We start from the raw sequence: 22,341 nt of genomic DNA, 5'->3' as shown, positions 1-22,341 counted from the left end.
CCTACTTGGAGACATAGCTGAATATATCCATTAAGCACCTGTAGAAGACATGAACAACAATAGATTGCTTTGTGTCACCCTCTCTTGCTTCACTATCCTCAAATTAAACTGTTAATGGTATTGGTCTTTGTTTATTACAATACAGCTTTACATCAAGATCACAACTTTCACACACCTACACAGCACACAAACTTGAATGTTCATCTTACCAGGCACCACTGGCTTGGACTGGTGCTAGAGGTCCGCCTCACTTCTCCAACTCTTCAGAGCAACTCTCATTCCTAAAGTCATGTGGATTTACAGTGTCACAGATTGCAGATGTTCTGTGTGTTTCTCCAGCTACAGTCAAACGACCTTTCAGGTAGGTTGCACTAGGACTTAATATTGCTGCGTTATATTGCTGACTTGACAAGCAGTTGATGGATTACAAATGTGTGGTTTATGTGATTTTATTGATAGAGTTGTTTATATAAGCTATACAGTGATTCTGTAATTCATTTACTTCTCAGGAAGTTCAATTTGACCCGCTCTGCATCATACTCTGATATGTCAGACTCTGCCCTGGATCAAATGGTTAAAAATCTTGTAGCTGGGAATGATCTACTTGGACCGGAGGCTGTCAGGGCACAACTTCGGTCACAGGGACTTCGTGTACAGAGAGTTTATGCGTCGGGTTGATCCAAGGGCAGCTACCCTCCGAACAATGTCGCAAAGATTTCAGCGAAGAGCATACCGCGCGGTCGGACCAAAACCCTTGTGGCACCTTGATGGGAACCACAAACTTATAAGGTAAGATGTCTGCAAAGTTTTATTGCTTACACACAGACAGACAGACAGTCAGAGAGAGAGAGAGAGAGATTTTTAACACCAACATATATTTACTATATGCACTGTACAAAAAACATACTATATTACAATACTAGATACTTTTGCATTTACATGTGTAGCAAAAATTTAGATCAGCACATCTCAAAACTTAATTGACCCTCTGTCACAGAGCAGAGCGCCCCCCCACAACCCCAAACCACCTCAAATGTATCCAGGTCATCCGCAGCTCTGTAAAAACTGAAGTCTAACAGCAGTCTGGACTTAACCATTTTCTCAAAAACAAGAACCACATCAACACTTAACCCTTCCTCCACCTTCCGTCTCCGGGTCATATACACCGCCTGCATCACCAAGCAGTGAAACACTGTCTCTCTCTCACTGCAGAAGGCACATTTTTCTTCTACATTAGCGTTACTAACAGAGATGAAAGAGTTCAACGCTACACTGCCATGAAGGATTCTCCACTGCAGGTCTGCATGTTTCTTTGCTAATGGAGATTTGTACAAAGACCTCCAGGCTGGTTTAAAGTCAGGATCTAAGTCCAGAAAAACCCTCCATGGGGTGTCACTACGTCCACTCAGTGTTCTCTGATTCGAAGTTTTCACCATCAGTTTATAGAGAGTCTTTCCTGAGGCGTCCCCCAAAGAAGCACCTACAGGGTCCACAGGTTCAAGCAGAAAACCAGAACAGTTCTTAAAACTCTTTCCAGTGTTTCAGTAGCTGACTTGTGACTCGTGTAGACCTTAATCCAAGCCGATCAGCTAATCCAACAGGGTCGTCCAACCGAGGCCCAGCTAGCTCCACCACCTTCCCCAGAGTAGAAACCCCTGCAGTGTGAAGACGTCTGGATGGCGTGGGTCACCCCCAGCTAGGGCAATCCAAGAGTCCCCCAAACAGTACAGGCTCTTGTAGGAGCCAGTACAGAGAGTCAGCCTGCTGCTGCCTCTGCTTCCTCAGCAAAGTCCACACTGAGAAAACACTCCTGTAAAAAGCTGGTAGAGATGATGTGCCCCTTACAGTCTGTCAAAAACAAAGGATGCAGCAGGATAAAGGTCTCCAGACCAGGTCTGTCGGCCCAGTGAGCAGAATGAACTGAAGACGGAAGGCAGCGCCTCTGCTGGCCAGATGGACTAGACCCTGTCCACCCTCCTCCTTAGGTAGGAACAGGACACTCTGAGGTACCCAATGCAACCTGTCCCAGAAGAAATCAACTAAAACCCTTTGGATCTGTACCAGAATAGAAGCTGGGGGATCAATGCAAGCCAACCGATGCCACAGAGCAGAAGAGACCAGATTATTGATCACAAGAGTGCGACACAAGAGTGCGACCTCTGTAGGACATTTTAGGTAAGAGCCATTTCCATTTCATGAGCCGACCTTTAACCTTTTCCAAGGCATTGTCCCAGTTTTTCTGCACAAACATTTCAGTGCCCAGAAAAACTCCCAGATATTTCAGTCCTCCTTTTTTCCACACCAAACCTCCAGGTAACCTGAGCTGATCCCTCAGCCTTTCCCCCACCATGACAGCCTCACTCTTCCCCCAGTTTACTTTAGCAGAGGATATGCAGCCAAACAGATTTACAGAATTCACTAACATATCAATGTCTTTCTGTGTGTTAACCAGCACAATGACATCATCAGCATACGCCGACAGTTTGAAAGAGACATCACAGTTTGGAAAACAGACACCACTCAGATCGTTTCTTAGTTTATGAAGCAGAGGCTCAATAGCCAGAGAATAGAGCATGCCAGACAGAGGGTAGCCTTGTCTGACCCCCCTCTGAATATTGAAAGGAGCACTCAAGGAGCAATGTCACTATACAGAACCTGGATCTTGGCTATAAAACCTGGGCTGAACCCAAAGGCAGCTAGAGTTTGCCATAGATACTGGTGTTCAACCCAGTCAAAAGCCTTTTCCTGATCTATAGAAATCAGATCAGTGTCTACAGCCAATGAGCTAGAGACCTCCAAAACAAATTAAAGTGACATTGTCACTTACGAGCCTGCCGGGCTCACAGTATGTCTGATCAGTATGGATAACAGCAGCCATCTACTTTATAGGAAGAAGGTACAAAGCTCTTGGAAAACACAATTCCCACTCCTCCACTACAGCTGGACTTCCCCATCACACCCCCTTCTCCAGACACTTTCATTATCTATACTGCTGTGTTTTCCTGAATCAACATCACATCTATTTTAAAAAAGCAGTTCTTTTAACATCATCCCTAGCTCCATTTAGGTTCAAAGTGCCTATGTTGAAATCACACATGGAGAAAAAGCAGAGAACGAGAGGAAACAAGAAAAGAGAGAAACACACGTTTTTTATTTTAAACATTATCAGCAATTTGTGCTTTTACTCTGAGTACCAGTTTCTTTAAACGATAGATTTCCTGGTCTGTTAGGACATCATCTTCAAAGTTTCCTGATCTTTTTGTCAGAGACTTAGCTGACTCAACAAATAGTTTCAGATCCGAAAAGTGGTCTTCCACTTTCACAATCCTGGCACCTTTAGTTTTCTGCAGGAACTTCCTGACATTAGCAGGGGAGTACTGATCCTGCTGGTCCTGCTGGGTCAGGGAGAAATCACTCTCTGGCTCCTCTAAAGATGTCCCAGCTTTTGTGCCTGTAGTTATTTTGATAGCTTTTGCATTGCTATGGAATTGTTCTGAAAGTGTCCTTTTTTGTGATAGTTTTAACATGTCATCATCAGACATCTTCATCATCATTTTCACCAAAGTCCTCACACACTGACAGATTATCACGCACATCATCATTTTCTTGATTATCAGTGTTTTCCAAACTGTTGGGACACTCAGTCTGTTTATTCTGCTCTTTGTTTGACCCTGTCTCTGCCTGCTGACTATCACCGCCAGAGCACACAGGGGGGTCCCCCTCATGGGTTGCGGACAGAAAGGCATCAGAGCCCCTTGCACCTTTTTGTAAGAGGTGGCATGGAACTGCAGAGACGGCCAAGCACTACAATGCAGGACATCTTTGGTGCCAGAACTGCACCAGAGGGAAGTTCTCATGCTGCAGGAGCAATGGGAGGTGATGCTGATCCACATGGTGATGGGACTGCAGAAGCCTCTTCTTCCTTAAGGGCACCACTGGTAGACTGGTCTGACAGAGTGACTGTACCTCCAGTTGGACAGCACAGTCACGGAACAGGTTGCAGCACATTACCTGATTTTAAAATGTGTGCTTTAAATATTTCCCATTTTCAACACGCTTTTCTTCCCCCCCCCCAGAGATTTGTCATCGGATTCTTCCGTCAGTGTGTTTTATGGACAAGAGGATGAATGAGAGGAGCGCGAATAAACGACTTAAGAGATAGAATAAACTCTCAATTTAAAAAGGTTAATGAATGAAGATAAGGAGGAAACTGATGTCTTATCAAGGCAGGAGGCACAATCTTTTCTTAATATTTGCATTTATATTTATATTACGTTATGCAACTTTAGTTTTGTCTGTATTAGCACCCCTCTATGATTAAGCTGCCACCTTTGCAAGTTGGGCATGTGGCGTTGTCTTCATGTTTTTTTCCCACAAAGCTAAAGCATCATTTGTGTAGTTAACTAAAGCTAGCTTTACCAATTTGTAAGAACTAAGTGTAACGCTAAGTTATAACAACTAACTTATATCATTAACAGTCTTTATTTTCCCGGTATTATCCCTCATTTTACGTTATATCCTGCTGCTATGCCTTTTAAATATTTTCCCGTCAATTTCTGTATTTTCAACGTTTCTATAAAAAAACCAAAAAAAAACTCTGGCCGTATTTGAAATGTTTGCTACGTTCCCCTCCAGTAAGCAGGTGGCAGTATGGAGAACATTAGCTACATCAGTGACAAGAAATCAGTGGCACAGTCATACAGTCTATGGGCACAGTCAATAAAACAACAAGAAGAGCAGCGCGAGGAGGGAAGGGTGGCTGTCGCTGCGAGTATTTCACTCGAAAGATTGACACATATTTCCCTTATTTTCAAATCCCCTCTTGACAGCTATGCTCAACAGCTGGTAAAAAATATTTGCTGTCCTACATTTTGACTCTTCATAAAATGTTTCGTTAACGCCTTTTTTCGTACAACACTTAACCACTGGAGGCCAACTTGGACCACCAAGGGGGTCCTTGCCAGACTCTTCCTTAAGGTTTTGCCTGCTCTTGAGCTGACTCACTGTATCAATCCAAGTAAACTGCTTAGTTAAGGATCTGGAACACTTTGGTTATGCACGAAAATAATCTTTCAACATTTGATGTTACATTTTAAAATTGGATTTAAAAAAACTTTGACTTGAGACAAATGTTTTCAATGCAAACAGTGTTAATAACTTTTTAAAAGAAACCCAATGAAGTAATGCAATGAATTCCTAATGCAGATTACAGATGTTTTGAAATTCTGAGAGCAGTGGACCACTACGACGTTAAATTACTTTTAAAGTATCACTTCTGAAGAATTCCATTCAGAGGATCACTTCACGTATGGGTAAGTCTATCCTGTTGACATTTTGGTCTTTATTGTTTAGGCTTACTCATTATGCATGTGTTCTTCACTTTAATTAACCCACTGTATTTGTTTAGATAGTTGAATAAGTGATTACCACACCACTGAACACACTTGCTATTAGATTCAACTTTATTGTCATTGCACATGTCACAAGGTACAAAGCAACGAAATGCAAATTGTCATTCCTCTGAACTTGAACACTATGTGCCCCAGTGAAATACATCTGAATAATGCCTTGCGCAGGTCAAACCTGTACATTCGTATGGAGATTTTCATTACCATAATTAATGGTTGGTTGCAAAACCATTTACATATTAAAGCAGAAATTTGTTTCTGATCTGGTGGATCTTTCTATGTGTTATATTTGGGTAATTGTGAATCCTTTATGAGCAGATTCTTTACATAATCTATCTACAGCAGGTAAATCTTACACCTTTAGTCAAATCAGACTATGAAATGTTTTATGGTGTATATAGATGGGTCATTAAATTGAACATATCACGTAATTTTGTAACATGAATTGTATATGTTGTGACATGAGTGGTTAGTATATTAATGTATTAATTAAACAGTATATATATGTATTAATTAAGTGTGTAGTCTTTTCAGGGTCCACCAAACGAGGTTTCGTCGAGCACTTTTGTCCAGGACGCAGAGCTGTCTGTTCAGGCTCCAGCCACCACTTTCAGCCTGACTGCAGGTGATGATTATTATATTATCTTTTTTAATCCTACAGATAAATAGAGACTCAGTCAGGCAGTGTTCAAATCAGGAACAATGTTTATTCAATACAATGGCGCACATAAAGGGAAAGGGAAGGGAACCTCTGGATCTCTGACTGGGGGGGATCTCATTGGTCCTGCTTACATAGGATCACACTGAACTCATAGTAATGTTATCCTGGTAATTTAGAACAGATTACTGACGCAGTGGGAGATAACCCTGCATGTCATTCTGACATCAAGTCACACAGTAACAAACCATTCTATTCTTTCTTAGAAACACCAGGATCACACAGGAATAGATTCATACCACATGTGGATGAACACATAACATCTACCTTGTTGAATACTTCTACTTAACCATATTCTGAGAAATATAAGGCCATAAACTAAACATAACAAATCCTAAGAAATTTAATATAACACATGAAATGCACATAATTCTGATTTGCCACTCATTCACAGGACCACCAGTCCAGGCTTCAACCGCCACTTTCAGCCTGGCTGCAGGTAATTAAAAAAATAAAGGTAAGATTTTGAGCATTAAACACTTTAATGATGAATTTTTCTGCACCACTTTATGGTGAAAGCATTTTTCGTTATGTAAAGAGAAACACAAAATTCAAGTGGCAGGTGACAATTGTCATCTCTATAGCCTAACTTTAGCAGAATCTAAAGGTCATTCTGAAAATGCTTGCTACTCCTCCCTACCTACTTCCACTCTGTTTGCTCGTTCATGCGGAGGGTCCGCCACATTGAGTGCCATCCGAAACCAAAGAGGATGGAGTGGTAGTGGGTGAGTGAGCACCGATGCTGGCTTTTTGAAGGTGTGTAACACCCTTTGCGACACGATGGGGGACCTTTTTTCAAATGTGGGTTCTGTATCACTTTGATAGGACAGTCGATAGGATTTTTAAATTCTGAAACTACACTAATATTTCATATCGCCATTCAGAAGTTAACATAGCCCAACAATTAAACTGAGTTAAGTAAAAAAAAAACCAAATGTCTTGTCTGATAGACAATACAACTGTTTTTTTAATCCTATTCATGTCATACAAAAAGTATGACATGAATACAATTCAGCCAAAACAAAATAGCGACAGAATAGATTACTCAACTAGATACCAGGGGTATTGCGTAACAAGCAACAAAAAGGTATTAAAAGGAAAAATAGTGAAGTCTTTTAACTGATTTGACTATTTAATGCTTCAATATAATGTTTGATTTATTTTTTAAAAATCTAGTATTTGTGAATGCAATCTTTTTAAATATAGCCTAATATAAAATTTTACAATGAATATCAATGGTAACGTCAGATCCTATTTACGTTGAGGAGAAGGTAGTTCGTCTGAAAGTTGGCCGCTGGATTTATACTTGGGCTGGGCACATTAACGCATTAATTAATTAACACGGGGTTGTTCTTTGCTCTGGTGATCAGACAGGGAGACAGTGCTCCACGAGTAAACGGCAGGCGCTCTATGGATGGTAACCATGGCAACGGCGTCTGTGCGCTACACAGCTGTAGTCCATTTAACTTAAATTAAAATCATAGGCTACATAACTTTAGGCCTTCATCTAGTTTTGCGGGGATGCTCTGCTACGCGAATTCCCTCCTGTTGAAGTCCTATTTAGTAAACAGTAATAGATTCTGGAAACTCGCAAACAGCGAGGATCAGTCTCTCTTCCAATGATTTGTGCTCCGCATCGTGTACAAAAAATCAGTTCAACTTCGGCGGGCGTGTGCATGCGTTCACTTGTGTAATGGAAATTTGTCCTTTAGTGAGTCTTCTGAAATAAAGATTCCAATCCAGACGTCTTTTAAGGGTTTTATTCTTTGCAAAAGGTCAGACAAACTTACAGAGTGCAAAACAGTCTGCAGAGTGTAAGACAAAGAGCCAGTGAAGAAGCAGGTGACTTTATACTGTAAGGGTATTACGCAGCTATCCAAGAGAGGAAGGGAGTAGGGACCAGCTGTCCTGAGATGAAGGCCTATCCAGTCAGATAAGAAAACTCTCTAACGAGCATCTTTCCCATGGGAAACTTCACCTAGCTGTAACATAATAAAATAATCAAATACCACACAGTGAAACACTGGTCTATTCTGATGAAGCATGCAGGGTGAAACAGTAAACACAGTAAAATATCAAATTTCCATCACACTTGCTACTGAACATAGACTGTTTATGCTGCTCCCTGATAAAAGAAATGTTTCTGCTGATACCTGTTCAGGAAAGAACAACAAGAACATGTTAACCTGTTACTCAGAAGGTGCCTGGTAAGATTGTGGCTCTGAAACAAGCTATGAAAGGTAATGCCCTGGCAGTAGGAAATAGCTTTGGTTTTGTAGTTGCCGGGCCGAAGAATTGCTGGACCGGCGTGAATGGCGCTAGCTCCTGCCGTTGCTGAGCTATGCTGACTCCCTGTGGGTGAAGGATCGCTGGTTAAGGGGCATTGTCTTCTCCCGTGCGGTTGATTCTTCGGAGTCAGCTACTGCCAAGGTGACTGTTTAACTGCCTCATAAGCTCACAAACTGATACTATAGCATAATACAGGGGAATGATGTAAAAAGCAAAACTTGTGGGCTACAAGTTGAAGATGCTTGTGTTCTTAGCCACAAGGGTCTCTTTACTGTGTCTAATGGACATTTAAATGCTGATCTGACCACTGCTTCACTGTACCATGTGCTCATTTTAGATTAAAATGCACTGTTGCTTTTGAATTATTGGTTCTGGATGCCTTTTACACCTTCTGGTCTCTGGAAATGTTAGCACCAATCCAGGTCCAGAATAGTTTCCTGAAAGTCTACATCAGCTTTTGACCACCTTAGAATTTAGTAACAGAGATGGGCTTGGCTTTCTTCACATAAATGATAAAAGTATTGTACCCAAATTAGACATATTTAAAACTTGGTTCATGATCTCTAAACCTGATGTTGTAGTAGTGTCTGAAACTTGGTGGAGGAGTGTGGTGGCAGGCTGACAGTGAGGCACGAGGCAGAACCGAGAGGGTGCCGTGGGAGACACCCGAGGGGAGAAGGTAGGTAGGTGAGCCCAGCTGACTCAATGGAGGACGGAAGTGAGTGAACCTGGGAAAACACAGGGGAAAACTGGGAAACAGATTTCTGCGGGTTACTCTAGCGCTTGAGTGAGGTAGTGGCACCAGGTTTGGAGCAACAACAATCAAGCAGCGATTGTGTGGAGAACCGGGGTTGAAATACTGGCAGGGATGGAGTTGATCGCTGGCAGGTGTGGCAGGCAGAGGAGGTGGCTGACGAGGTGCAGGTGCGGATCGTCAGCTGGGCTCAGGAGCAGAGAGAGAGGGAGAACACAAGCAAGGGGAGCAGAGGAGACACAGACAGGCAGGCCAAAGCACAAAGGGAAAACAGAATCACAAGAAAAAAGGAGAAATAAACAGGACACTCACCGTCAGCCGGGCTGCCACCACAACAGTTTCAGGGATTTCTCGGAGCAAGCTTTCCTTCCAGATTTAGTGAAATGGTATCAAATAGGATTGATCCCTACCATTGGGGATGCTGGAGCTTTTTTTCAGCAACATTTCTTAAAGCTTGCAAATAAACATGCCCCCATTAGGAAGTTCAGGATAAGAATTAGAGACAACCCTTGCTTTTCTAAAGACATAGCTGATCTAATCCATGCCAGAAATAATCAATGGTCTATAGCTAGAAAAACAGAGTGGTAACGATTGGCATCTTTTTAGAACTCTTAGAAATCAGTGTACAGCTCATTAGAAAATCTAAAGCTGAGTACTATTTGGCACAAACGTCAATTAGTTTGCATTCAACCATTCAAAATTCTGGAAAACCATTAGAACATTACAGAATAAGAAAAATGCTTTTAATGATCATTTTGAAAAGGCAGGACATATCTTCGAGGATACATTAGGTATACCTCTCTTGTTCAACATAGTTCCCAGGTCTTTACATTGGCTTCCTGTATGTCAAAGAATCAACTTCAAAATCCTGCTGTTAGTTTATAAAACACTAAATGGTTAAGGGCCAAAATACATTTCTGATCTTCTGCTTCGTTATGAACCATCCAGACCTCTCAGGTCATCTGGGATCAGGTCTCCGTTCTGTCCCCAGAGTCAAAACTAAACATGGAGAAGCAGCATTCAGTTATTATGCTCCATATATCTGGAACAAACTCCCAGATAACTGCAGATTTGCTGAAACTGTCAGTTCTTTTAAATTAAGACTTTTCTTTTTAACATTGCTTTTAATTAAATATTTACACGGTGAGAAATGAGTAGGTAATTGAGTGAAAAGATAATGAGAGTGAGATTGAACAGAGTGAAGGAAGTGGTCTTAAATCTTGCGCCTGAGTGATTTGCAGGAACCTCTCTCCACCTGTAAATGCGCAAGTGGGTCCAGAGTATAACTGGATCAAAGTGGCCTGCGGACAGACACGTCCTGGTTTCTCTGTAGTGTCCGAGGGTTTTTGGAGTTTCAATGGACCCAAAGATTGCTATGGACACGAGTACAGACTAGCTAGAGAGAATAGATTAAGTGTACTTCTCTGTTTATTGTCTTTTCAAAATAGTTGTAACTCAATTATTTGCTTAACCCCTCAGCCTGTTTTTATTTTCCATTTAACTCTTTTAACCCTGATTGTACACTGCACTATAACTTTTACTGTCCTGTGTTACCCTGTTTAAAGTGGGGTTTTTTTTCCCCAATTTCCCTATGTTGCTTTTAAACTTCTTTATGTTTCCCTGTTGCTTTTATGTTTTGTGTAAAGCACTTTAAATTGCCTTGTTGTTGAAATGTGCTATACAAATAAACTTGCCTTGCCAGGTAATAAAATGTGAAATTCCCCATGGTGAACCCAACTCACAGGAAGCTTGGAATAATTTATTCCTGGCTGAACCTAGATCCCAGTCACTACAGGGGGAAGTGGTTTCTTCTTCTGTTTCTTCTTTGACCTTTGAGCTTGCACCATTCTTTGAGTTAGATGTTTTGCAAGTTTTACAGAGCATCGACTCCATGAAGGCAGCTGGACCAGATGGACTTGATCCTGTTTTGTTAAAAATGTCAGCAGAAACTATAGCAAAGCCATTCACTTACATCTTTAATTTTTCCATTTACACAGATCCAGTGCCTATTTCATGGAAACAGGCTTGCGTCACGCCATTACTGAAAGCCGGGGATTCATTTGACACAAATAATTATAGACCTAACACAAATCTTTCGGTTTTAGCAAAGGTTTTCGATTTTCGATTTTAGTGTCTGATTAATTAAACTTTTCTGGTTTCACAAAATGTTCTTAACGACATGCAATCTGGTTTTAGATCTGGCCATAGTACAGTTTCTGCCTCTTTAAAAGTTGTTTAAAAGTTAGCAGTTGATAAAAAGTTATTTTGTATGGCTGTGTTGATTGACCTTACAAAGGCATTTGATACAGTAGACCATTTCATGTTAATCAAAACCTTGTTGAATATTGGTGTTGGGCATAGAGCTGTAAATTGGTTTCACAGTTATCTCTCTGAACGGAAGCAAATTGTAAGGCGTGGGAATGTAACATTTGACCCTGTTGTTCTCAAAAAGGGTGTCCCACAAGGATCAGTTCTGGGCCCTTTGCTTTTTATCATCTATATAAACAATGTCTGCAGTAAGTTTAAACACTCACAGTATCAATTGTATGCGGATGATACAATTATGTATTTGTGTGCGCCTACACCTGAGACTGCCTGTGCAATTTGCCTCATTACAATCTTCCCTGTTTGAGTTGAAGCTACTTTTAAATGCAAAAAAGTGAAAGGCGATAATATTTGCACCTATAAATACTAAAGACCCAGCTCTTGCTATTAACACATTGCAAGATGAAGCCATTGAACTTGTTGATACTTATAAATACTTACAAAACTTAAATTTACTCTGGCATTCTTATATAGATTAAAATCTTGCCTTTTAGGATTGCACGTAAAAAACTGGTTGCAGGATTATTCCTGTCTCAACTAGATTATGGTGATATCATCTATCAATTTGCATGTCCATCTACTCTGTCAAGGCTTGACCCTCTTTATCATGCGGTTCATCACAAATGCTGGTTATCAGACACATCACTGCATCTTATACAGTATGGTAAATTGGCCATCACTCAAAGTGTGCAAGATGCTACATTGGTACATTTTTATTTATAAAGCTATTTTAGGTCTTTTGCCTTCTTATATCTGTTTAAAATTTGTTCATATGCAAAGTACATATCATTTAAGATCTAGTGACGGACTACTTTGTTAGGTACCAAGAATGAGGACCGAAGCAGGAAAGAGGAGTTTGTCTTACTATGGCCCTTCGTCCTGGAATGAACTACAGTATAGGCTTAAGATTGGTGCGCTAATTTCCTTAGCTGCCTTTAAAAAAAGAATATCTGACATTATGACGGATGTATGCACTTGTTTTTGATTAACGGTAGGAAGATCTCTACGTTTAGTCCTTATTTCGTTTGTTTATATATTTTAAAGTCATTGCATTTTTGTCTATGTAAATATTTTGTAAACTCTGTAAATCTGTACTGTATTTTAATTCACGTAATGTATTGTTTTTCAACTTATGGTTGAAAAATTGTGTTTTACTCGTGTTATTTGTTTAAAATGTTTGCTAACCAAATGTTATTACACTTTTGTTTATATAGCAGAATTCATTATTCAATTTTGCGCATAACTATGCAATTAATTGCAGAAAATCATACATGGTCTTTACCGTGTGTCAACTTAGCATAATAAGGAAACTCATACAACCCATCAGGCCCATACCACACTGCGATTAATCTTCATTGCCCAGCACTAATTTATACCCTACGAGGGTTAGGGAGCTCGATTTGGTTGTGCGGGTGATTCTGACCACAGTTCACTCCGTAACGGAGTGGAAGTGGCGAGGGTGTAGTTTCAGAACGGGCCATAGTCAGTGCAGCACTCGGTCATTCTGTGCTGCTGTTTCTCCTGTAGATATTTAAAATCATCCCTGCTGAGTCATGATTTAGTCTTCCCTTCTCTTTTATCTCTGTTTGGGGAAGTAACCTCTTTAAATGTGCATGTGGCACCTTTTCACCTCAATAATAAATTATTTAATTTTAACTCTGTATCTCACTTCCTGATTACATAGGATCACACTGAATCAGGACTGTAGTAATTTTATCCTGGCGATTTAGAACAGATTACTGACGCAGGGGGAGATAACCCTGCATGCGCAACATCATTCTGACATCAAGTCATGCAGCAAAAACAACGTTCTATTCTTCCTTACAACAAACAGGAGCACACAGGAACAGACTCATATCTGTGCATGTAATGCACATAAAATAATTCTGATTTGCCACTCATTCACAGGACCACCAGTCCAGGCTCCAGCTAGCACTGGCAGCCATAATCCTGAGGATATGAGGTTTGTTTGTCTTTTGGTTGGTTGAAATATTCATGGTAAATTTGCTGAAAACAGTTTGGGTGCTGTTGACTGATCCCAATATTTGAACTGCCTTTCCTAATCATCATATTGCATCTTCTGTGTTATGAGTTGTAGTTTTTTTACCTGTGAGTTTGAGTTTTTGCCATTGTTTCATATGTCTCTTTGCCTGTTTCTCTCGTTCCTTGTCCTTAGTAGTTTATGTCTCGTCTTTTATCTTAGCTCTTGGTCCTGTGTTTCAGTTCTTTGTCTTTGTTCCCAGTCCTGTGCCTCGGTTATGTTTTAGTATTTACTTCTTGTTCCTCGTCTGCATTATTTTAGTTTAGTCTGCTCTGTATTCTGTGTCTTGGTTTATGTCTTAGTGTTTTGGATTCTGTCCTGTGTCCAGTATCAGTTATATAGTCTGTTGTTTTGGGGTTCACTCATGTCCGTCTCTGTCTGTCACTCATGTCTGTCTTCTTGATGCCTTAGTTTCCAGTTCAGTGTTTTACTTCGCTTTGGTCTGTGTTCCTTATTGGTGTTAGTTCAGTGGGGATTCCTCAGATCTGTTATATGTTCAGTAACCTGTGTCATGTCTATTCCCTCCAGTATCCCTCTGCCTGACTGTCTCTCTGTTCTCCCCTCTGCTCGCTCTGCCTGCCTCGTTAGCCTCATGTCTGTCACCTGTGTTGCTCCCGCCCTGCTCGTTATCCCTGGTATACATGTGTGGTCTTTCTGTTCAGCCCTTGTCTGGTCATTGTTCGTGTTACCTTCTGTGCGTGGATTACCCAGTGTTACAGTATCTTGGTACGTGTTGTCCTGTGTAGCCTGCTCTGCTCATTGCTCTCTTCCGGTTTCTATGGTTTTTGGTTTCTTTTGGATTCCTTGTTTTTGGACTTGTTATCAGCCACTCCGCCTGTAAGTGTGCTCGCCTTTGTTTATTAAACTTTTTGAACTATACCTGCTCCGCTCAACGTGTCCTGCATTTGGGTCCTCCAACCTGCCTTACCACCACTTACCGTAACATTCTGTGGGACTTAGGGAAGACTTCTACATGGACTCCTCTGAATCAGAAGTTGAAATTCTCTCCGTTCTCCCGTCAGGTGCAACGGCCTCAATGCATTCAAATGTAGGATTTTATCTGAATTTGTATACCCTGCATGGCCTGATTATGTGTGTGGTCATTGTTTTATTTTCTGTGTTCTCAGGATGTCAGATGTTTGGCTGACATTTTGAATGACTTTCACAATGACCATTTAGACCTCAGTTGCATTATCCCAGTCATTGCCAGGCGCAAAAACATTCTTCAGTGTGCATGTGTTGCTTTAAGCAGAAGCTATTTTGCCTGGCATAAACTGCCACATATCGAGTTCATTGGGGAGATGGCAGAAGACTAAGGAGGTTCAAGGAGAGTATTTCAGGTTAATTCAAAATTTGATGCATCCTGCTCAAAAGGTTATGGGAACATTGGTACCTTTTGCAGATGTGCCATTATTTTAAAGACCATATCTGAGATGTCTTGTGTTTCTGTTACAGATTCCTCATGATTGAACTGCAGACCAGGGAGGCTACTTTTCAGCTATGACCAACAGGCGTTTGCACAAAACAAGTTTTACACTGCGGGAAAGCTGGTGGCCTGGTCCATTATCCAAAATGGACCTGGAATCCGATGCCTGGGGGGAAATAAGACCCATTTCTGCTCGTGTGGCCAGAAGCCAGAAATGACCTTTGATCTGGATATTTTCCAGGAAGAGGAATTGGAGATTAAGCATGAAAAGGTAAATTAATATATTCTATATATGTTATAGTCTTGTTTTAAAAAAGTAACACGTTATTTCATTTCTCACTTGCATTACTATCTTGAAACATTGTCTAAACAAGTTTTGTCCACAGTAACCTAAAGATCTACAAATATAACTTTATTGCTCTACTCAAGTTGAGATGCAGCACCACTGAGGAGTTAGGAGCTCAAATGCACATTGGGGGACTGGATGGCTGATTGTGGTGTGCCAAACATTTACACAGCCTCTGTCAGGGAACACAAAGGGATGGGGTTTTAAGCACACTAAGTAGTCTACTATATTCACGGCTTAGAGTTCTCCGGCGCTGTGCCGGAATTCCGGGGAGAGGCATTTTTGTATTTGACAATATATAAATATGTCTGTGGGAAAATATTCTTGCATATTTTTCAATGCGTGTGTGAAGCGCCAGTCTTCCTCTGCACAATTGGTGTATACCGAAAGAAAGGGGACTGGCACTTCCTGGCGACGTGGACACTCATTGGTTATTGTAGGCCGTGGACAGGGCGTAGAAGTTTCTACTGGGTCAATTAAGGTGTCACTCACAAGGTCAACGTGTGGTGTAGATGTTTTTGTTTACATTCTAGCTGTAGTTGGGCTAATGTAAAGCAATGCAAAAGCAGTCCATGTGTATTCATTGACATAATAATGCTTCTTGGACTAAATATTTTATTGGATTAGATCGTCTGGACCTTTGCCAACGTAACGATTTGCTGTTTTTGTTGGCATGTAATCCGCCGTTGGAGTACGGCTTCACAGATAAGTGGTGTCAATTCTGATGAGGGGCAGTGGGCCACCAGTAAGTTACTTCTACATTTTAGTCTTTGGCGTCCCAAAACTTTTCTTGCGTACCGATGGGCTCTGTGGCGCGCATCTGTTCCTATTCTCGCCTGTTTGCTGAACTCTTGTCGGCAGAGACAGAGCAGGTGGAAGCTCGGTACCTTTCATGTAGCCGTGAGCTCCCATGTGAATTGATCTAACTAACTTTAATCGCAAACAAATCAGCACTTTAATTTGTTGAAGGAAAAGGAGCTGGAAAAAAAATTACTTGATCATAATTGTTTTGCATGTTTACCTCAGATTTGTTAAGTGATCCCAGTGTTTCCCAGAGAATGACAGTGTAACTGTGGCACCAGATATAAACAACGTGCTAACCTCGACAACCCAGCTGTATTCTAACGTTAACTTAGCTTTCCTTATTACCTAGGCTCCTTAATTACGTGCTTGCTAATAACTTTTTCAGTGTCAGTTTTCAACACAAACTTACACTCTTGCCCCTAACCTCCATCTTTGTCGTAAATAGGTGTGTTAAGGGAAGATGCAGCAACAACAACTCAGATGTAGTTTATTACTTTGATATGCTTTAGGATTAAATAAGAAAGGCATCCCCATATGCATTAAACTACATCACCTAATCTTGGTTTCACTTAGACCAAATCACAATAGCGAAATCTAAAAAGATAGGATCTGGACTGTTTACTTATCAGTGTGGAAAATGGATGAGACCTAGCTGTGGTAGGGCTGTGCCGTTCCACGGGACAGGAAGTCCATCCACAATGTCATGAAGGCTGAAAAGATAATCTGATATGCTCTTTGTGGTAAAGTTGTACCAGACCAGGTGCATCATGTTCGCCCGTTCTGCTGTGCTGCCAAGACCTGCAGTTTCAAAGCTTCTATAAACATGTTGTGCTTTTGCTGAACAGTCAGTTGCGCACACCAACCATCCTCCTTTCTCAAGCCTGCAGACATTGCACCTTATAGTAAGCACAGTCGGTACATTAATATGGATTGATTCTATTAGGTTAATAGAGGAAAACACAGTAAGGATTTTTCTGCCTACAACTTCAGTTTACTGATTGCCAATCTAATAGAAAACCAACAGTACAAAAATAGAAAACCTCTCCCAAAAAACAAGATGTGAGAAGCCCGCAAACCCACAGACTTCTCTTACAAGGCAGCAACATTAGCAGTGAGCTAATCCATTTCTTTCATACTCTACAGCAGAGGTCACTAACAGGTGGACCTCGGTCCAGACCCAGCCGCTGTCCTCTCTGGACCGCCGACCTACAGCCAATTTATTATTGAGACTTACTACCTCATGATGGAGCGTTTCCATTTTAACCTACGCAGCTTTTCTATCATTTACTGTACTGATTTAACGGACCAGGAAACTCACAAACCAATCGCATGTGCTCCAGTCGTCTCGTGACGCTGCTCAGCCAATCAAATCTGTGCATTCCGATGCTTGCAAGTCGAGTTCACCAGAGATGTTTTGGAAAAGAATTGAGGTGACGAAAGGGGAAAGCAATCTCACATGGCTTTTAATCAAGACTGTACAGATTTTTACATGTACATTCCTCCCACGGGCAGTTCAAAACCAGAATGTCATAGATCTCCAATCCTAGCTGGCAGGACAAACTAGAGCTCACATTTCTCTCAGAACAAGAGAAAGTAAGAGTGGTAGCTCTGTAAGAGGGAATGAAAGAAGAGGAGGCATTACAGCTGTTCATTTGTTATGATGTGTTGAGTGTTTATTATAAAATTGGTTAAGACTACACTTCATCACTTCAAGCTACACTTATTTTTTTTCACGAAATGAGGCACTTTATTTTAGTTACATTTAGAATTTATTATTTATATCCCTACAGTTTGTGAAAACTTACTGAAATATTATTTGTAAGTTTGTCGTTTTGATGTTCCGGACCTTTGCTTCGGGAAACTTTCTCTAACTGGACCGCTTTGAATTCTAATTGAATACCCCTGCTCTACAGCATTGAGTAAATTTATGAGCTAAGGCACAGAAGCTCATCCTTGTGCTGGGTTGGATTAATGTGGTCTGTTCTTTACTGACTGGGTGATAACAGTTAAAATTTATTGGCTTTGGAAAAGACAGAATGGAGATTATTATCATTTAACACTACGCGTCATTGGGTACACTAAGCCCCGTAAAAAGCAGCGTTGCATAAGCATGTAGAGCAACGTTTTTTTGCTGCCTCCAGACCGACGAAAAATGCGGGGGTTTTTTTGCTTTTCAAACCGCTTTTTACACTGTGGTTTGTAGGTTTTTTTTTTTAACCAAAACAAGCTAGGAAAGTGGCGCAATGTGACCCTTTTGGCATTCCATAGACGTCTATTTTTAAAAAAATAAAATGCCTTGTGCTGACTCCCGATCATATATCAACAATAAACAGTTAAAACAGACCAAAAGAAACATTTAACTATGTAGCCTTCTTAACCACGGTAGAAGCACAAAAATCAAGGAAAACTTCCCAAATCAACTAACTCTAAACAATATTCTGAAATGCTCCGTGTGGGAAATTCAGCCCTGCATGGAACTGGGGGAAAACAGTTCAGAGAACTTTGATCGCTAGCAGAAACACACAAAATCACAAATTAAAAAAATTAAAGCTGCAAGCAGCGTTGGGCGGGCCCTGCACTTGTAGCACATTGCGGTGTGAGCCAGCCGCGTTGCATATTCTGGAGCTCTGCCGATGCGGCTGTGAATTTGCTACATGCTTCAGACACTGCATGAAGGTGTTATACGTCAATTCCTGTGTCCCTTTTGTGGCGCTACATAGCACTTGGCGCTGTGACTAGAAATTAATATTACTGTTTGGTTTAGGGCATCACTCCAGGAGGCTTTTTGGTACGTCTGGACATGATGCATGTGCCACAAATTTCAAACGTGCCGCATGGCCTGCTTTGTTAAAGGTCACTTCCTATTGCCAGCAGGTGGCGCTATGACTGTGGGTGAATGTTGGCATGTACATGTGTTAAGGGCTGGACAGTTATCAAGGATGTAAAGTTTTGTTCAGATGTGAGCATGTACAGTGAAGTTACAACAACTTCCTGTGTCATGGCAAAGCATCAAACTTTGATGCCACGCCAAGGACACACCGTTATCCAAAAACTAAAGATTACAACATGGCATCCTCAATGTCATAAGGCTCTTCTGAGATGGTTTTGAAGCAGGTGAGGCAAATATGTTGGCAGTAGTACATAACAGTGTAAAACATGAAACTTCCTGTTGCCAGCAGGTGGTGCTATGACATTGTGTGTTTGGCATACGGATGTGTTCAGGGCGGGACTCTCATCCTACATGTAACGTTTGGTGCAGATCTGACCATGCACACTGAAGTTATAACAACTTCCTGTGTCACGGCGAATCACTGATTTTGGACGCCACAGACTTGACCATTGACGAAAACGCACAACTTTTCATTGTCAGTGCCTTTAGAAGGCACAGCAGAAATTTGAAGTCTATCAGCCTAAATCTGTAGGACGAGTTCGTTAAAGTACGCACCCTGTAAACTGTGAAAGAAGTTGAAATCGCACTTTCAATTCTAAATGGCTGACTTCCTGTTGAGTTTAGGGTATGAGTTCTTTGTGTCTTGATATGATACATGTCCCCAGAAAACTTCGTGCATGTAGGTTGAAGTAGGCGCGGGGCCAAATTTTTTCCCAACTTTGCAGGTGCCGCCATAGAGCCATCTTGCCACACCCATGTGAAAGACCCTGAAAATATGTAATTTTTCACCAGACCTGACAGGTGTGCAGTTTAAGTTTTTGGGGACATTTAGGCCATCAAAAGTGCAATTCGTTTGGGAGAGAGAATAATAATCCTTACAATTTAATAGGGTCCTCGCATGTTTCATGCTCAGGCATGTCTGTTTGTTTGGGAATCATTATTTATATGGATTATAACTGTGTAGCACTGAGGGTTTGTTTTCAGTCCATGACTAAAAAGGCCAGCAACACATGGAACCTTCTACCCTCTATCTTCAAGTGGTACTTTCCGCCCCCTCTTAGAGTGGTATGTTCCATCTGCCTAATGCAGTTCACAGATCATTGAGAGCTGAGTTCCCATAAGTTACAAAAGGAGTGTTAATGCCTTTGTTTCTGACTGTTGTGCGTCTATTGAACTGTAAGTATGTTAAGTCTCATTATTATAGTTTGGGTAGAATCTTCCCCTTTCCTTGGATAAATCTTGCTCTAGCTAATTTTAGCTGCTGTTGGTCATGTCAATTAGGCCCATTTACGAGCAAGTGAGTATCTACAGTGCTAGTTCCATATTTGTAGAGCCTGTGCTTAATGTAATTGCATTCAATTTACCCTCTTTATTATTAATAGCTGCCAACTGTTTTCTGTAGTATGATAATTTAGTGTGCAAAAGGTGGTTAGTTGGCGCCACAGTGGTTTGTTGGTGCCACCTTGTGACCCTGTTAAATATAGTGGTGTTTATTTTTTCTTGTTTAGTTCTTTATTATGGCTGGTTTAATGGGTTGTAATATGTTGCCTTACTTTGTATGTTGTTCCTCATTTCAGAACCCCACACCTACCACAACTTGGCAATAAAGCAGTCTTAACTGGACATTCTGGACTATTTTGTGACTTGACTTGTTACTTCAGTTGTGTCTAAATTTTACTACAGAGTACCAGCTGGTGTCGGCTGCTAAACATTACACCTGATCTTCATCAACTGCAGAGCAAACTGGAGACATGGCAGGACTGTCAGTTCATGGCTCCTGATGTTTCTGATCCAAGTGTTCATCCTCCTGGAGACTCGGACAGAGTTTTCTTCATCTTTGCTCATAATTGCTCTTCGTGTGTTGTCTTAACTGCTTCATCTCTTCCCCTCCATGAATGGTCTCCTTATGAACAGCTCCACTGCTGGGGTAACCTCCATCACCAAAAACACCAGCTGCACATCTACAAGATAAAAACAAGGACACTAAGAGACATGTTTGTATCTTCATGTGGATCATTAAGAAGGGGAGCAGATCTGCTGGAGTCAACACTGCAATGTTTCACTTCAACCACAAGAGGGCACAACAGGCCTCCTGACAGGCAACTAAATGCTTACCATTGTTGACTTTATAACACAATCTAATAATTCAGATGCACATTTCAGGACATTTATATAAAGAGTAAATAAACTGAGTCTGCAGGCTGGTATCCAGAGCCTGAGGTGTGAGGACGGTGAGGGAAACCTCCTCTCTGCTGGACCTACAGAGACAGTCAGAGGTCCTGATGACCTCTATACTGTCAGCAGCAGAGTGACTGTGGAGAAGAGACACAGCAACAGCTTCACCTGTAGACTCCAACAGAAGGACATGTACCATGATGTTCTGGGATTTATAATTTCAGTTTATAGCTTCTCAGTCCTGTCGAGGCATGTAAGAAGTGTCTTGGCTCCAGGATTTATGGGTCGTGTGTGTGTGGTTTTTTTTTTTTTTTTTAATATTTCAAGATACCATCACTACTTGTTTCTGTGAAGGAAGTTAGAGGTACTATGACACAGGTTACCTCAGGTCATGAAAGAATCAATTGCTGAGCTAACGCTAAGACAAAGCTGACAGCAAGGGACAAATCAATAGGTCAGACTCTGTCATTCCTCTCTGCCTGTTTGGTCAATTGGCTGAAGGAGCGGTCTTGATAAAGATGTACTGCTATCCATTTGTTTGTTAACCCAAGGTCGAGATTCTTTGTTTCATTACAGACTGACTGGCTCTCTGTATAAAGTGTCGCATATGGCTTGAATGACACACAACATGTCTTCATATGAACCAATAGACTCTTCACACATGTAGAAAGGGGTGAACAATAACCTTATTTGAACACTTAGTGAATGAAGGATTCATATCCCCAGACATGAGGTCACGTGTCCACACTTTGTAGTCTGGCACTCTCATCTCAGCCAAGTTTCATTAAACAATACTGTGTAAGTCTTCATCAGTCTCTAAAACTTCATCACACCTGGTTCATATTACTGTTGTAACAGTTTCCTCCTTTTATTGTAATGGATAAAAGCTTTGTAACCACCTCCTTACTCTGACTTTTCTGTTACTTATAGTAGTCCTACTTTTAGCTTTTAACAGTGGAGCTTAGTGTGCCATGTACATTGCTACCAGGCGCCGAAGGACGTGACAATAGCTACGCTTTGTTACGTCCTTCGGCCAGCTCCCGCAGTTAGGTTATGTGTTCAGTTTTGGTCTGTTACCACTCCCTGTTTTGCTTCAGTGACTCATCTTGTGTCTTGTTCCCTTCCCTCCATGTGTAATTATCAATCCCCACCCTAATGTGCTCCA

The 22,341-nt window shown here is 41.2% G+C and overlaps 1 long non-coding RNA gene across 2 annotated transcripts; it reads left to right on the top strand.

Moving 5' to 3' along the window:
- Positions 1-14,219: 14,219 nt before the first annotated feature.
- LOC123981185 lies at positions 14,220-22,075 on the top strand. 2 transcript variants are annotated; one of them, XR_006827696.1, is made up of 4 exons: positions 14,220-14,372; positions 14,496-14,583; positions 14,991-15,232; positions 20,579-22,075. It is a non-coding gene; the product is annotated as an uncharacterized LOC123981185 (long non-coding RNA). The 2 variants fall into 2 exon arrangements; XR_006827695.1 differs by lacking the exon at positions 14,220-14,372 and having other exon boundaries at positions 14,379-14,583.
- Positions 22,076-22,341: the final 266 nt, after the last annotated feature.

The sequence above is a fragment of the Micropterus dolomieu genome, linkage group LG12 (assembly GCF_021292245.1).
Source record: "Micropterus dolomieu isolate WLL.071019.BEF.003 ecotype Adirondacks linkage group LG12, ASM2129224v1, whole genome shotgun sequence".
Lineage (NCBI taxonomy): Eukaryota > Metazoa > Chordata > Actinopteri > Centrarchiformes > Centrarchidae > Micropterus > Micropterus dolomieu.
The sequence above is the reverse complement of the archived record's forward strand: the minus strand, read 5'-3'. Positions and strand labels throughout refer to the sequence as shown.